We start from the raw sequence: 17210 nt of genomic DNA on the forward strand, positions 1-17210 counted from the left end.
TCTACTTTGTGGAGGCAGCTCTTCCCCAGTCGCATTTTGAGTGCCTTCCAACCTGAGGGGGGCTCATTTTTTGGCACCATATCTGACAGTGTTTCTCTGAATAATCTTCAGCAATTCTACAACCAAAGACAAATAGAACACAATTTTTTGGACATTCTTCCTGGAGCAAAGAAGAGTATGGCAGGAATTTTAATCTTCACTACTTATATTCATTGCCACTGCATCAACAATGGCAGAAAATGAATGTGGCATTATAGGATAAGCACTGGACTGCTAACCACAAGTTTGGCAATTCAAACCCACCAGCTGCTCCTTGGACACCCTACAGAAGGTCATTATAAATAGGAACTAAGTTGATGGCATTTATCAACAACAAAAATTTTTGAACCCTCACTGTGTGCCAGACAATGTGCTAAATGCTTCACATATATTACCTCATTTAGCACTCACAACAACTCTAAGGTGGGTATTACTGTTTATTTTTGCCAGGTATAACTGGAACCCAGGGTGTTAAAGCTAACTTACTCAAGATCACACATCTAGTAAACTGTGTAGTTGGAGTTCAAACACTGGTCTCTGTGACTTCAAGGTCAGTCCTGTTCAGTGTTGTGATACATTACCTTCTTAATTAATCTGTTTGAAAAAATAAGATTGTATAGCTCTTTGCATCTTTATGACATTACCACATGAGATTTTCACACTAACACTGCAATGACAGTGGAGCAAATATTACCTGTTTCCCATATGTAATAGAACAAAAAGTAGAATAAGATGTCTCACCCATGCCTAAAGCCAGTGAATAGTTGAGACAGGACATGAGTGTACAATCCTTGCCTTTTGTTGTTGTTGTTAAATAACATATTGTCTGCAATTTCTCTTTTTAACAGTGAAATGTCTTTATGTGGCAGTGAAAGTTATATATTTTTTAACAACTGAAAATGAAAATAAAGACCCATACAAAAACATAGTCAGGATATTAACAATACAAATAAAAAGCTGACGGGTATGTGTGGGATTAGCCTCTTCTTCTAAAGGAACAAAATATGCCAACTTTGATTACCACAAGGAGTAAGATTTTCATCTCCCTCTAAGTGGGATTTAGTTACTTCATCTACTGATTTTTTATGAAAATCTCAAGTCTATATTTCATGAGCAACAAAGCCCTAGATACTTATAATGAATTCCTTTTAGTTTTAAGGACAATCATCACGTTGATAGAAACATTCTTCAATGTTGTAACTGCAACCTATTTTTCTACTTGTTTAAACCAAAGTACTTTTTGATGGATTTCTATAATGGTTAGGGTTCTGTGTCAACTTGACTAGGCCAGGATTTCTACAGGTTGAGCAGTGGAAATGTGCATATCCCCAGGGTGATGAAACCTAATACAGGTGTAGTAAAGTCTATGAGAGGCTGTGAGTAGCCAATCAATTAAAGGGATGCTTCTTTGGGGGTGTGGCCTGCTTCCAATATAATGGACACTCTGGAACGATTTTCTCTCTCTTCTGTCGGTGACCTGGGACTCTGCAATTGTATGCCATTTCCTTAATAATAAATTTATTTTTACATATGTTGTTGTTGTTGTTAAGTGCCGTCGAGTCGGTTTCGACCCATAGCGACCCTGAATAGGGTTTCCGAGGCTGTAAATCTTTACGGGAGCAGATCGCCTCATCTTTCTCCCGTGGAGAGTATATATGTTTCATTGGTTTTTCTTCTCTAGAAAACCTGGCCTAAGGCAATTGCCATTTCCTTCAGACTTGTTTTCAAGGGAAAAATGGAATAGAATAGATTAAAGTTCCACATTAATGACTTACTGTTACAATAAAGATGTATAGTACACCATTCCAAAACAAGGTGATTAATAACATTACTCTTCTATTCTCAAAAGAGTCACTGGGTGGTGCAAACAATTAATATGCTAGGCTGCTAGGTTAGAGTCCACCTAGAGGCAGCTCAGAAGAAAAACCTAGTGAGCTTCTTTGGAAAAATCAACCATTGAACCCATGTGTCTCCATGGTGTCACCATGAGTTAGGATCTGCTCGACAGCAACTGGTGGTAGAAGGTGTTTAATCTCCTGCTCATAGGTTCACAGGTTACTGTTCAGAAACCAAAAAGAAACAACACACTCAGCAGTCCTCAATCAGAAAGAATTGAAGAAAAAAATTCAATAATCAAGTTAAAATACTGAAGGATCCTATGGGCAAAATACTGAACGATGCAGGAAGCATGAAAAGAAGATGGAAGTACAACAGAGTCATTGTACCAAAAAGAATTTGTCAGCATTCAACCATCCCAAGAGGCAGCATATGATCAAGAACCTGTGTTACTGAAGGAAGAAGTCCAAGCAGCATGAGAAGTTCTGGTGACAAACAAGGGCATAGGAATTGACAAACATCAATTGAGATGTTTCAACAAACAGATGCAATACTAGAGGTGCTTATTCATCTGTGCAGGAAATTTGGAAGGTAACAACCTGGTCAACTAATTGGACAAGATCCATATATGTGCCTAATCCCAAGAAAGGTGATCCAATAGAGTGTTGACATTACTTAACAATTTCAGTAATATAACAATCAAGAAGATAACTCAAAAATGGTTACAGCAGTACATTAACAGAGAACGGCTAAAAATCCAAGCTGGATTCAGAAGAATAGGTCTAACAAGGCACATTATTATTGATGTCAAATGGATCTTGGCTGAAAGCAGAGAATAACAGAAAGATGTTTACTTGTGTTCTGACAACGATGCAAAAGTATTCAACTGTGTGGATCCTAACAAATTGTGGAGTTGCAAAGAATGGGAATTCCAGAACACTCAATCATGCTTATGTGGAACCTGTACAAAGAGACAGTTGGTTGGATGGAATAAGGTGATACATAAGGTTTCATCATGCTTAGCAACTAATTCAAGAAGCTGGACTATGTGAAGAAGAATGGGGCACCAGGTGGCTTGGAAGAAGGCACATTGACAATAATAGATATGCAAATAACACAACCCTGCTTGCTGAAAGCTAAGGGAACTCAAAGCACTTACTGATGAAGATCAGACTACATACAGGCTTCAGTACAGATTACACCTCAACATAAATAAAAGTAACCTGCACAACTGGACCTATAAGAACATCATGATAAACAAAGAAAATATTAAACTTGTCAAGGATTTAATTTTATGTGAAACTGCAAGCAACACCCATGGAACTATCGGTCAAGAAATCAAATGATGCACTGAGTAAATCTGTTGCAAAGACCTCTTTGAAGTGTTATAAAGAGAAAAGATGTCACCTTGAAGACTAATTTGTATATGATCCAAGACATGGTATTTTCAATCACCTCTGTGATAATTAAGGTTTTGTGTCAACTTGGCTGACCCAGGATTCTCAGTGGTTTGACAATTAAGATGTAGTAATCTTGTGTGCTTCTGTGGGTTAAAGCGCTGAACTGTAAAGTTGGTTTGAACTACCAGGCTGGTGATTCAAGCTCACCAGCCACTCCTTGGAGATCCTATACAGGGTCACTATGAGTTGGAACCAACTTGATGACACCTAACAACAACAATGACAATTTCCCATGATGTGATTTGCTATGAGTAGCCAATCGATTGAAGGGAAGTTTCCTCAGGGGTATGGCCAGCTTTTAATATACTGAACATTCAGGCAAAGCTTACTTGCTTTTCTCCTGTGTCTGCATCTTGCATTGGACTGATCATCTGACCTCTGGTTCTCTGGACTTGAGCCAATCACCAGCTATATTGCCTGCTGATTCTGGGAGTTTTCATTAGCCTGCCTTCTTACCTGCTGGATCTGCCTACCTGTTCATCTGCCTGCTTTCTGACTTGTAGGTCTTGGTTTATCAGCTATATGAGTCAGAGGCTTCCAGCATGACATCTGTTATGGGGCTAAGAATTTTCCACCTCAAGGTCAGCTAGTTCGAAACCACCAGGGATTCTCCAGGAGAAAGATGAGGCTTTCTGCTCCCATAAAGATTTACAGCCTCAGAAACCCTATACAGGGTCACTATGAGTTGGAGCTGATTCCATGGCACACCACCACCACCACAACTGTGTGAGCCATTTGCTTCACATAGCCTCTTTTTAATATATGCATATATAAACCTCACTGATTTTGTTTCTCTAAAGATTCCAGACAAAGGCAACCTCTTAGTGCATGTAAAATCTGAACAACGAATAAGGAAGACCAAAGAAGAATTAATGCATTTGAATTATAATGTTGGTGAAGAATATTGAACATATCATGGACTGCCAGAAGAATGAACAAATCTGGATTGGAAGAAGTATAGCCAGAATTTTCCTTAGAAGCAAGGATGGCAAGACTTGATCTTTCATACTTTAGACATGTTATCAGGAGAGGGCTGTCTATGGAGAAAGACATTGTATTTGGTACATTGCTGTTGTTAAGTGCCATTGAGTAGGTTCTGACTCATAGTGACCCAGTATAGGGTTTCTGAGGAGTGGCTAGTGAGTTTGAATTGCTAGCCTTGCAGTGCAAACTGACCTGGAGGTCAAGTGCTTATCCTATGGCACCACACCAGCACTCCATTTGGTAGAAATTTAGTGAAAAAGAGGAAGACCTTCAATGAGTTGGATTGGCACAGTGGCTGCAACAATGAGCTCAGACTCAGCAATGATTATGAGGATGGCACAGGACCAGTCAGTGTTTCATTCAGTTGTACATAGAAACTGACATGATGACATCTAACAGCAACAGGAACAACACATTAGTGCCTAAACTAGACTAACTTCCTTTCAGGGTGAGGAAATATAGTGTCCCCAGTGGCCAAATAGATTGCTCTTCCCACTATCCTGAAGCTAAAGCACAACTTTGGGCAATGGGATGAAACGGCTCCCTAGCATATGTCTAAATAACAGCTCTTTTTTTGTTTTGTTTTAACTTCCATATTGTGATTTGAATGAAAGTTTACAGAGCAAATTGGTTTTCCATTTCAGAAACATTAACAGATAGATTTTTTTGTGATAGGGTGTCATATATATCATTGAACTCAAATTTATGAAAAATACCAAAATGGTGAGAATAAGAACAGTACTCTATTTTGTTCTAAAATTCTTATTTACATGGAGAAATTCACAGACATCTGCCATGTTGATTAAATAGAACAAATTAATGAATAAAATATTATCAACTTTGGACACAATTTCCAAACTGATTAAAATGGCAAAGACAAAAATGAATGTTAGTGATTTTTGTATTCTGTCATAATTATGTTTACTTGGCACAATGAAAATGGAATGAGTTTATACTTACATGTTTCAAATATCAACATTCATAATTTATGATCAGCTGATTTATACTACTTCATCTCAATAACAGGAAATGCTTTCACTAAAAATAAATACCTAACACATGGAACTTTTATCCTCCCTTAGTCTATATTGGACTCTTAACAGTCAGTCATTGGTTAAATATTGCTGCAGTGGCTAATTTTGAATTTGGACACATTGTATGTCTTTATATTAAAATCTGAATATATGTCCTTATATATGGGAGTGTTATGATTTGTATATAAACCTAAAATACAAAATGAAACATATGAAGCATATGTCTACCACATGTCTATAAGAAAATATGAAATCCAATTATAAATCTATATAAATTAAATCTATACAAATTAAAATTCAGTGTGTCACTTCCTGCTGCTTTGAACAGGATTTTTCCCAGGCCTCATCTTTTACTGTCTACCTTTGCTGTTGTTGTGTCCAGTTGAGTTAACTCCAACTCATAGTGACCCCAAACAACAGAGTAAAACTGGCCCATGGGGTTTTCATAGGTATTGTCTGTATGGAAGCAGATCACCAGCAATTCCTTTTGCAGAGACACTGGTGGGTTTTAACTGCCAACCTCTGGACTAAAAATCAAGTGCTTTTGGCCAACAGAGTTCCTCCACCATCTTTAAAATCCAAACCTAAACACACTGCCATCAAGTTGATTCCAAATCAAAGTGATCCTATAAGATAGAGTAAAAAAAACTGCTCCAGAGAGATTCCACAATTGTAAATATTTTGCAGCAAGTACACTGCAACATCTTTCTTCCATAGAACTGCTGGTAAGTTCAAACCTTCAACCTTTTAGTTAGCAGCCAAGTGTTTAAGCACTGCACCACCAAGATATCTGCCTATCTTTAGCTAAGAACAAGAGGTATTCAAAAGAATCTTTTATTTTTTAAAACTTATATAAATTAGAAAAATATATACATTTTCCCCTATGAATTCACAGGAATTCTAAAGAGTTTTACATACTTTCAAACGACTCTGTATTATACGCAAAGTTCCCATTACATATGAATGAAAAATATAAATTAAAAAATTCCCATTCATGGTCAGGAATTGTAAAGAATCTTTTTAAAGCTTTTAAAGTACTCTTTGTTTCACAAGGACAGGGATGTTCTCAATGGATGTGTGAATGACAAAATACATATACAGAATGTCACACCCTAGTTTTGTTCCATGTTTACAAAGTATCATATATACATCAAGGTCAGAAAAGTCCTCAATGAATTGTGTTATGGAAAAAAAGTACATACAAAACTATCACAGTCATTAAAATACTATGTAACACAGCTGTACTCTGACACACGAGGGGTTGCCAAGAATCAGAACAAACTCCAAAGCAACTGGTTTCATGTTTGGTTTCTATAGCTCCAGAGTTTTCAACATATTCTTTCTTCCCAGAAAATACAAACTGACTTAAGGTCCATGTTCACTGGGAGAGAACTCTGGGAGTATTGGAGCCATTACAGAGATGGACCAAGTAGAAGGCCAGGTTTTGCTTGAATCACAAACTACAATCAGTATCTGTAACATTATCTGTCTTTACACACTCTCTCATTTGAAACTGGCTTCTATCACTCTTAATTTTCCTATAGAAAGCACTGACTTAAAATTAGCTCAAGGAGTCCTGGTTGTATAGTGGATTATGAGCTTGGCTGCTAACTGCAAATTCAGTGGTTTGAATCTACCAGTTGTTACATGGGATAACAGGGAGGTTTTCTGCTCCCATATAGATTTACAGCCTTGGAAACCCTATGAGTTGGAACCAATTCAGCAGCACACAACTACCACCACCACCATAATCAGCGAAGACAATAAGAAACAATGAAAACATTCCCTTGTGTTCTTTTTAATGAGCCACAGGAATATTCAATTTTCAGATCTATCTATATATATATATCTACTCATTATTTTCACTTTCAACTCAAGCCCTACTTGCCAAAGAGTTTGACTGTTTTTAGGATGCTTAATGATTGAGTCCATTTCAAAGAGAGGTGACCCAACTGAAAGTGGAAATAATTGGACGATATCATTAAGATCACAAGTGAAAATTTGCTGAAGACAATTTTTAAATAGCTGCAACAGTACACTGACAGGAGCTGACACAGGATCAAGTCAGATTCAGATGAGGACATGGAATGAGGGATATCTTTGCTGACATCAGACAGGTCTTGCTTGAAAGCAGAAAACACAAGAAAGATGTTTTTCTTGTGCTTTGTTGATTATGCAAAGGCTTTGACTGTGTGGATTATGACAAGCTATGGACACATGGATTTATTTGATCTGATGCTAACCAAATAATTTGAGAAACTGGATTATATGAAAAAAAGGTCGCATCAGGTTTGAAGGAAGACTCATTAATGAACTTTGATATCCATATGATACAACCTTGCTTGCTGAAAGTAAAGAGGACTTAAAATATTTACTGATGAAGATCAACTACCACACCTTCAGTATGGGTTGCATCTCAATGTAATGAAAACAAAATTCCTCACCACTGGACCAATAAATAGCATCATGGTAAATGGAGAAAAGATTGAAGTTGTCTAAGACTTTATTTCTCTGCTATTCAGAAGGTTTTCAGTGACTAAATATTCAGAAGTAGTTTGCCACTCCTTCTTCCTAGTCTGTCTTTGTCTGCAAGCTCATCTGAAACCTGTCCACCATGGGTGATCCTGCTGGTATTTAATATATCTGTGGCAAAGATTCCAGAATTATAGCAATTCAAAAACCACCTCAGTAAGACAAACTGACAGACGAGTGGTGGATTGTGAATAGCAGAGGAAAACTGTCAGATATAGTGCCAGAAAATGAGCCCCTCAGGTTGGAAGGCACTCTAGATGCAACAGGGGAAGGGATAGTTCTTCAAAGTGGAGTTGACTGTGATGGGAGGAAAGCCCATCGGAGAAAAGCCCGTGGGGCCTTCATTTGCTGATGGAGCACAACTCAAAATGAAGAGAAACAGCTGTAAACATTCATTAATAATCCGAACATGGAATGCACAAAGTATGAATCTAGGAAAATTAGAAATTGCCAAAAATGAAACGGAACACATAAACATAAATATCTTAGGCATTACTGAGCTGAAATGGACAGGTATTAGCCATTTGGATTTTTACAATCACATGGTTTACTATGCTGGGAATGACAAATTGAAGAGGAATGGTGTTGCACTTATTGTGAAAAAGAACATATCCAGATCAGTCATGAGGTACAACACTGTCTGTGATAGGATAATATCCATGCACCTATAGGGAAGACCAGTTAATACCAATATTATTCTAATTTACACACCAACCACTAAAGCCAGTCCGGATAAAATAGAAGAATTCTACCAACTTCTTCAATCTGAAATTGATGAAACATGCAATCACGATGTATTGATCATTACTGGTGATTGGAATGCAAAGCTTGGGAGCAAAGAGGAAAGATCAGTAGTTGGAAAATATGGCCTTGGTGATAGAAATGATGCTGGAGATCACACGATAGAATTCTGCAAAATCAATTATTTTTCATTTAAAATACCTTCTTTAGACAGCATAAGCGATGACTACACATGGACCTCACCAGATAGAGTACATAGAAATCAAATTGATTACATCTGCAGAAAAGAGATGATGGAAAAGCAAGGACAGGGGCATATTGTAGAAGAGACCGTCAATTGCTCATGTGCAAATTCAAACTGAAGCTGAAGAAAATGAAAAGAAGTCAATGAGAGCCAAAATATGACCTTGAATATATCCCACCTGAATTTAGAGATCATCTGAAGAACAGATTTGATACATTAAACACTGAAGACCAGAAGAGTTGTTGGAAGACATCAAGAACATCATACAGGAAGACAGCAAAAAGTCATTAAAAAGACAAGAATGAAGGAAAAGGTCAAAATGGATTTCAGAAGAGACACTGACACTTACTCACCAAGGTAGAGATATCTGTTAAAGCAAATGGAAGAAATGAGGAAGTACAAGATCTGAACAGAAAATTTCTAAGATCAGTTCAAGAAGATAAAGCCAAATATTACAACAAAGTATGTAAAGATAGGGAGTTAGAAAACCAAAAAGGAAGAACACAACACGCTCAGCAGTTTTCAAGCTGGGGGAACTGAAGAAAAAAAATTCAAGCCTCGACTTTTGTTATTAAAGGATCTCTTGGCAAATTATTGAATGATGAAGGATGTATCAAAAGAAGAAGGAAGGAATACACAGAGTCACTGCACCAAAAGGAAATGGTTGATGTTCAATGGTTTCAAGGGGTAGCATATGATCAAGAGCCAATAATAATGAAGGAAGAAGTTCAAGGTGTATAGAATAAATTGGCAAAGAACAAGGCACCAGGAATTGATGGAGTAAAAATTGAAATCTTTCAAGAAAGTGAGGTGGTACAGGAAGCACTCACTCATCTCTGCCAAGAAATTTGGAAGCCAACTATCTCCAACTGATTGGAAGAGATCCATATCTGTGCCAATTCCAAAGAGAGGTGACCCAACAGAATGCGGAAGTGATCGGACCACATCTTTGATCTCCCATGCGAGTAAAGTTTTACTCAAAGTAATACAAATATGGCTGCAAGCATATATTGATAGAGAACTTCCAGGGTTTCAAGCTGAATTCAGAAGAGGCAGTGGAATGAGGGATATCATTGCTGATGTCTGATGGATATTGGCTGAAACCAGAGAATATCAGAAAGATGTTTACCTGTGCTTATTGACTATGCAAAACCTTTTGTATATGTGGATCATGACAAGCTATGGACAACATTGTGAAGTCTGAGTATTCCAGAACACTTAATTGTGCTCATGAGGAATCTGTACATAGACAAAGAGGCAGTAGTTTGAACAGAACATAGGAACACTGAATGGCTTAAAATTAAGAAAGGTTTGTGACAGGGTTGTATTCTTTCACCATACTTATTTAACCTGTATGCTGAGCAAATAATCCGAGAAGCTGGATTCTATGAAGAAAAACAAACAACCTGAAATATGCAGATGATACAACCTTGCTTGCTGAAAATGAAGAGGACTTAAAACATTTACTGATGAAGATCAAAGAGCACAGCCTTTGGTATGGATTGCATCACAATGTAAAGAAAACAAAAATCCTCACCACTGGACCAATAAACCACATTCTTATCAATGGACAAAAGATTGAAATTGTAAAGGACTTCATTCTTCTAGCATCAACTGTGAACACTCATGGAAGCAGCAGTCAAGTAATCAAATGACATATTTCATTAAGCAAATCTGCTGCACAGGACTTTATTAAAGTGTTGAAGAACAAGAGGTCAGCTTAAAGAATAAGGTGCCCTTACCCAAGCCATGGTATTTTTAATAACCCACATATGCTTGTGAAAGCTGAACAGTGTGTAAGGAAGATCGTAGAAGAATTGATGCTTTTGAGTTATGATGTTGGAGGAGAATATTGAAAGTGCCATGGGCTGCCAAAAGAAACATTTGATCTGTGTTGGAAGAAGTGCAGTCAGAGTGCTCCTTGAAGACCAGAATGACCAAACTTCGCCTCTCATACTTCGGAGATACTGTCAAGAGGGCGCAGTCACTGGAGAAGGATATCATGTTTGGTAAGGCGGAGGGTCAGAGAAAAAGAGGAAGACCCCCAGTGAGATAGATTGGCAAAGCAGCAGCATCAATGGGTTCAAGCATGGCAACGATAGTGAGGTTGCTCCAGGATCAGGCAGTGTCTCCTTCTGCTGTGCATAAAGTTACTATGACTCTGTACCAACTCATTGGCACCTAAGAACAACAAGTAGAGTTTATTTTATTTGGATACACTATCAACACTCATAGAAGCAACAGTCAGGAAATCAAATGACATTGCATCAGGCAAACTGTTGCAAAAGATGTCATTAAAGTGTTCAAGAGCAAAGATATCAGGTGGAGGACAAAGGAGAACTTGACCCACGCCATGGTATTTTCAATAGCCTCATATGCATTTGAAAGTTGGACAATATTTTGGAGGACTGTAGAAAAACTGATGAATTTGAGTTATGGTATTAGAAAAGAATATTAAACGTACCATGGACTGCCAGAAGAACAAATAAATTCTGTGTTAGAAGAAGCCAGAATGCTTCTTGGATGATGCAACTTCATATCTCATACTTCAGATACATTATCAGGAGGGACCAATTCCTGGAGAAGGACATCTTGTTTGGTAAAGTGGAGGGTCAGAGGAAAAGAGGAAGACCCCGATGAGATGGATTGTCACACTAGCATCAACAAAGGGATCAAGCGTAGCAATGATTGTGAGATTGGCTCAGGACCAGGCAGTGTTTCGTTGTGCATAGGGCTCTATTAATCACAACCTACTCAATAGACAAATAATAGACCCACAGTCACTAAACAGTGATTCTGTGAAGTCAAATAAATAATGGCAGAAATTTTGTAAGAGAGAAACTAGTTCTTGAGAAAAATCACATTATTTCATCTTATTTCTTTTACTTCTATTCACCCTTGGACTCTTTACTCATTCCTCTGTGCGCTTTTGATAGGCATCAAGTGTATAAAAATGCTTCACACACATATGAATTGGGTATCAAAAAGTGAATTGAAAGACAATGGAATTTCCCCATAAACTTTTAAAACTCCCTCATACCATCTTCATTATTCTTATATCCTTACAAGCCTTCATATAGCTTTTAGTAGTTATTTGTATGAACACACTGGTATCATGCGAGAATGTGCTTAAAGTCCTGGTGGCACAAGGATTAAGTGCTCTGCTGTGAGCCTAAAGGTTAGCAGTTCAAACCTACCCAGTCACTACATTAATTTCATTGCTGTTAGATGCCATCAAGTTTGTTCTGACTCATAGTCGTTACCCTAGTACAATAGAATGAAACACTGCTCAGTCCTGTTTAATCCTCATATTCTTTGGTATGCTTCAGACCATTGTTTCAGTCAGTGTGTCAGTCCATCTTACTGGGTGTCTTCTTCTTCTTTGTCTATAACCCTCTACTTTACCAAGCATGGTGTCCTTTTTAAGGAACTGGTCACTCTTGATAACATAGCTAAACTACTTGAGACAAAGTCGTGCCATTCTCATGTATATAGAGCATTCTAACTGTACTTCTAAGACAGATTTGTTTGCTCCTTTGGCAGTCCCTTTGTTGTTGTTGTTACGTGCTGTGGAGTCGGTTCCGACTCATAGCGACCCTGTACAGGGTTTCCAAGGCTGTAAATCTTTACGGGAGCAGAAAGCCTCATCTTTCTCCCGCGGAACAGCTGGTAGTTTCGAACTGCTTACCTTGCGGCTCACAGCCCGATTCGTAACCACTACGCTACCAGAGCTCCCTAGTACTTTCAATATTCTTCACCAACACCATAATTCAATGGCATTGATTCTTCTTCAGTCTTGGTCTTCCTTAGTCACTATTCAGCTTCTGCATGCATGTTGTTGTTGTTTGGTGCCATCGAGTCGGTACTAACGCAAAGCGACCTTATGCACAGCAGAATGAAACACTGCCTGATCCTAGGCCAAACTCACCACTGTCACCATGCTTGAATCCATTGATGCAGCCACTTGGCCAATTCATCTCATTGGGGATCTTCCTCTTTTTCACTGACCCTCCACCTTACCAAATATGATATTCTTCTCCAGTGACTGGTCCCTCCTGACAATATGTCCGAAGTATGAGAGACAAAGTTTGGCCATCTTGGCCTCCAAGGAGCACCCTAGCTGCACTTCTTCCAAAATGGATCTATTGGTTCTTTTGGCGTGCATAAGAGGTGGTTAAAAATTCCATGGCTTGGATCTGATACACAATAATCCTCAAGGTGACATTTTTGCTCTTTAACTCTAAAGAAGTCTTGTACAACAGATTTTCCCAAATGCAATATGCCTTTTGATTTCTTGACTGCTGCTTCCATGAACATTGATTGTGGATCAAATAAAATGAAATCCTTGACAACGTCAGTCTTTTCTCCATCCATCACAATGTTGTTTATTGCTTCAATTGTGCAGATTTTTGTTGTTTTTATACTGAGTTGTAATTTATACTCAAGGCTATATTCTATGATTTTAATGAGCTGATTCAAGTACTCTTTGCTTTTAGCAAGCAAGGTTCTGTCATCTGCATATTGCAGGTTGTTCATTAGCTTTCCTATAACCCTAATACCCAGTTCTCCTTCATATGGCCCAGTTTCTCTGATATTTGCTCAGTATACAAATTGAATAAGTCTGATAGAAGAACACAACCCTGGCACACATCTTTTTCTTATTTTAAACTACACAGGATTTCCTTGGTCTGTTGGAACAATGTCCTTGTGGTGTATATAAAGGTCCCTTATGAACACAATGAAGTGTCCTAGAATTCTCATTCTTTGCAATATTATTCATAACTTGTTTTGATCCACCCAGTCAAATGCCTTTGCAGAGTCACTAAAACACAAATAGACATCTTTCTGTTATTCTTTGCTTTCAGTCAAGATTACTCTGTTTTCAGCAACGATATCCTTCTTTCTATATCCTTTTCTGAATCTGGCTTGAATTTCTGGCAGTTTTTTGTCTATGTACTTCTGCAACAATTTTGAATTATCTTTAACAATGTTTTACTTATGAGTGATATAGATAATATTCTTCTATGATTTCAGCATTCTGTTGGGTCACATTTCTTTGAAATAAACATGAATATGAATGTCTTCATTTGGCCAGGTTCTAAATGTCTTGGCATAGATGAATGAATGTTTCCAGTTGAAATATTTCAGTTGGTATTCTGCCAATTCTTGCTTCCAATTCTAGCATCAAGTGAAGCTACTACTTCAGTGCAGATGTAGACAATAATTTTATTTTAATCAATCAAAAAGAATCACAAACAAATAAACAACAACAAAAAACCAAGACCAAGATAGATGAATCTTCTTGGGAAATTTTTAGAGAAGTTGAAAATAAAATAAAATCCAGTTTTTAAAAAAGCTTTTATTGTAAATTGAGTGATAGTTTACAGTGCAGAGCTTCAGTTTTGCACTCAACCAATCATATTTTGTTTCATTGTAATCATTACAATCCTCTCCATGCACCATAGATTAATAGTATTTACCTCTAGTCCCTCTTTTTTTTGACAGAAAATATATATTCATTTAAACAACTAGAGTCACATCTTGCAAGCCAGCTTCCTGCCCATCAGCACACAACCTTTCTCATTTTATGGGCCTAGAATCCTCAGCTGCTTTATCTCTCTATGCCATCACTTCTGCTTCTGTCTCTGGTGTTGCTACTTCTCTGGTTAGAATCCCATACTCCATTCAAGCTCTTCCTTCTTGGTGGTCCTAGGGTCCTCTGTGCCTGGAATGAAAGGTTAACTACTCTCCTCTTTTGTTTCACAAGTTCTGCCTTTACAGTTGTGACAATGACAATTAGTCATGATAACAATTACTTGCTACTGAATCAAAAGAATCCTATCCCAATCCTTCCCCATTCCCTTTCATCAGACCCATCTAAAGAAGAGGAAAACTATTCAGTGGGGATTCTACCTTACCCCACCCATTCTGAAACTAAGCACACTCTTGAAAACTTGTAAGTCAGCCACTTCGTGCCTTTATAGTCTCCCATTTTTGGTAGCCATTGTCTAGCTTGCACATTCCAATCAACCCTATGTACTGCGGGGCTAGGTTTGATCCTTGATGTGAAGACTCCTTCCCTCTTGGTTGGAATTTTGAGCAACTACATCTATAAGCAAAGGTCAAGTTCATCAAGTTGTAGCAATTTACACTTGCTTCCTGTATCAAATTTCTTTATCTTCTTCTAGTCCAGTTCTGATGAGCAAGCCGTCCAAGCTAGGTCAAATGGATACTTTCTGCTTATAAAAATCTAAATGTATTTTTTCACAGTTCTAGGTGCTAGAAGTCCAAATCAGCATAGCGACCATGATGATTCCTTCTGAGGGCTCTGAAAGAAAATCTATTCCATGATTTTCTCCTATCTTTCAGTGGTTCCTGACAACCCTCAGCTTTCAGAGCACGTGGTCTCTATCTCTGTCTTCACGTATCTTCTATTTCGTAAGGATAGAAGTCATTTAGGATTAGGACCCAGCCGGCTCCAGTATGACATCATGTGAACTGAACCGATAAGATCTTTAAAGACTTTATTTTTGAACAGGTTTACATTCACAAGCACAAGGTTAGGTCACCAACATATCTTTTGCAGGGGGTGCATAATTCAAACCATAAAAGACTGAGCGGAGTGAAGATTGTGACCTGCAATGGCCAAAAAATATTTTGTTAGGGAAAAAAGAGGTAAGAACTGGAGAAATGAATCAACTTGGACAGCTAAGTGAAGGAGTTTTCTTGGCAAAAGAGACAGCTTAAACCATGATTAAGAGGCTCATGTTTAATATATTCCTGGGACAGATCAGAAAGTTGTCATTTTATTCTATAGAATGCAAAGGGTGACTAAGGATTTTGTTAACTTTTAATTTTCTATCAGATGTAGTAAATGAGGTTTTTAGGAAAACTTGACATAGCAGTGTTTAGGGTTTAAAATATGTGAAGGCAGGAGTCCGTTTTTGCTATCAGAATTGTGAAGTAATGAGGGTGATAAAGTGAGAAGATAAAAACGAGACAAAGGTAACTGACTGGATGCAGAAGGCAAAGGGAGTGTCTTAGAGGACTCCAAGGTTTGGCAACAAGGTGAAGAGTAATAGGGATACATTTTTAAAAAAATTAGAGAACTCCAAGGAAGTTTGAATATGCTCAGTTTTTGAAGTAGGTCTTCGACCACTGAAAATATATTTTTCATTCAGGTTCACCAAAAATTTAAAAATTCATTTCTGCTTCATTGAGCTTGACTGAACAGGTTCAAACCTGTTTTTACTCTCCAAACTCAAATTTATATTCTGAAAATGGTTAACAAGGAACAATTTCATCTGAAAAAATGTAGCTACTAAATTCATTCTTATATTGGAAAGAATATTGCAAAGTTTGTTCCTCCCAAGATTTTGTACATAGCCCAAGTTTTAAAATTAGCCATAGTAAAGCATTTCTTTCTGCACATTCATTAATAATTAAACCTATACCATAACCACTGGATTGAGAACCACAAGGTCCAAGGTTCAAGCCCTCCAGCCACTCCATGGGAGAAAGATGGGGCTTTTTGCTTCCAAAAGATTTAAAGCTTCAGAAGTCCTCTACAGGGTCACTGTGAGTAGGAAATAACTCCACACCACTTAACAACAACAACAACGACAATGATGATCAATTTTAATCACTATCAAAACATTTCAACATGAAGAAAAACATGATGTACAATATGTATCTTTTGTAATTCTGTTTAAAAAAAAAATACTAGGATTCGCCATAGCACTGAGTCACTTTAAAAACTGTATTATGATAAAAATACTTTGTGAACCATAATGTCCATGGTTTGAGAGCCTGGAAGTCACACCATGGAAGAAATATAAGGATTTCTACTACTATGAATATTTAAAGCAATGGAAACTCTATATAGGGTCACAATGAGTCAGAACCAACTCCATGTAACATAACAACAACAACAAACATATTGTATAAATATTGTATTGAAAAATCAAAATAAATGTTAATAGGAAATTCTCAACTTATTACTGTAAAATACACTGAAAACAAACTTAATTTTTCTGTATGAAACATTTTATTACTAATACATAATAACCCCACAAAATTGATAAGAATTTACTAATGAAATACTACAAATACAAAGTATGTGGCCATACCTAATATATCAATATATAAGGAAAGTACAATAAAAAATTTAATATTTTAATATTCACCCCAGCTCTAAGCTGAAGAATAGCCATGACATTACATAAAGTAAACATTTTAATATACAGGTACTGACTCATAGTGACTTTATGCCCAAAAGAATAAAACACTGCCCGCTACTGCATCAATCCCATAATCATATCATTGCTACACTTAAGTCCA

The sequence above is a fragment of the Chrysochloris asiatica genome, unplaced genomic scaffold, assembly GCF_000296735.1.
Source record: "Chrysochloris asiatica unplaced genomic scaffold, ChrAsi1.0 scaffold00137, whole genome shotgun sequence".
Taxonomy (NCBI): domain Eukaryota; kingdom Metazoa; phylum Chordata; class Mammalia; order Afrosoricida; family Chrysochloridae; genus Chrysochloris; species Chrysochloris asiatica.